The sequence below is a fragment of the Octodon degus genome, unplaced genomic scaffold, assembly GCF_000260255.1.
Source record: "Octodon degus isolate 3935 unplaced genomic scaffold, OctDeg1.0 scaffold00023, whole genome shotgun sequence".
Taxonomy (NCBI): Eukaryota; Metazoa; Chordata; class Mammalia; order Rodentia; family Octodontidae; genus Octodon; species Octodon degus.
In genome coordinates this window covers 19,466,201-19,467,753 of record NW_004524599.1, presented here as the reverse complement: position 1 = coordinate 19,467,753, position 1,553 = coordinate 19,466,201, and positions in this window count along the sequence as shown.

Here is a 1,553-nt window from a genome sequence, read left to right as displayed (position 1 = left end):
CCAGCAGTGGAGAAGGGTTCCTTTTTCCCCACAGCCTCTCCAACATTTGTTGTTGGGTGATTTCTTTATGATAGCCATTCTTTCTGGGGTGAGATCATATCTCAATGCTGTTTTAATTTGCATTTCGCGGATGGCTAGTGATGTGGAGCATTTTTCTATATATTTATTCGCTTCTTTAATTTCATCCTCTGTGAAGTATGTGTTCATCTCAGATGCCCATTTCTGGACTGGATCTTTAAATTTTGGGTCCCTAGTGTTTTTTAGTTCTTTATAAATTCTAGAGAGCAGACCTTTGTCTGCGTACTTATTGGTCATGATTTTTTCCAAATTTATGGGTTGTCTTTTCACTTTGTTGGAAATTTTTTTGATGTGCAAAAACTTCTCAGTAAGAGCAGATCCCAGTTGTTAATTCTTTCAAGTGTTTCTCATGCGATTTGATTTCTGTCCATGAACTCTTTGCCTACCCCTATGTCTTCAGGAGTTCCTTCTACTTTCTCTTCCAGGAGATTTAGTGTCTCTGCTTTAATGTTTAGATCTTTAATCCATTTTGACTTTAGCTTAGTGCATGATAAATAACATCTTAACAGATACACAAACACCCCAAAATATACCCCAGTGTGTCTTGGATGGAGACAATGGTACCAAAAAAGCCAACAAGTTAGAAGAAATGAATACATTAAGCAAGGTGCTAGTTACACGAAAAGGAAAAACTAAAGGAGCAAACACAGAAAGAGAGTTCAGTGACAGGAATAAGCTAGTGTCTTTCAGCAATGACACTCAATGTCAACCTCTTCAACTCCCCAGTCATAAGACAGAGCTTGGAAGACACAGAATCCAGTAGTTTATTGCATTCAAGAGACTCGTCTAATCTAAAAAGAAATTCAGAGTCAAAATCACAGGATGGAAAACACTATTCCATGCAACAGAACCTGAGAAGTAAGAAGGGACAGCAATTGTGCTGTCAGGTGAAAATATACACTTAAAAACAGCTTTGCTTGCAACCCTGAAAAGCTCCTGTATCATTCTGGTTCCTAAAACAGAACAGATGACAATCATGTGCTAAGACTGCCCAGCACCTTCCATGGCATCAGAACCCAAACTCAGGAGCCGGGTGCTGAGGACCTGCTGGAGCTGTTGCCTTCAGCCCTCTAGCCTGAGGTACGGACCTTTTCACAACTAAAAGGTGGATTAAGAACCAAAATGCCACAGATCACTTCATTTGATCCAAGAAGAAAGCAAATATTAAGTTTCTAAAGTTAACATTATGTTTCGTGGCACAGGTGACAATGAAAGGCTGGCCAGATGACCTCGGCTGGCACCTGTGGCACAGATGAGCTCCGGGCTGGTCTTTTGGGCGAGGTTTGGCCCCAGTCCCATCTGTACCTTCAGTATTGCAGAGTTCCCGGCTGCCATAAGCCACCACCATGCGTTCAGCCTTTACAGCTGTCCCGCTGCCAGGGTGAAGGAAGTCCCCTGTGGATCTCAGGCCCTGATGTACACTTTCCCTCTCCCTCCACAATTACTGTGCTTGTCTCTAAAGCTATCCCAGGCTC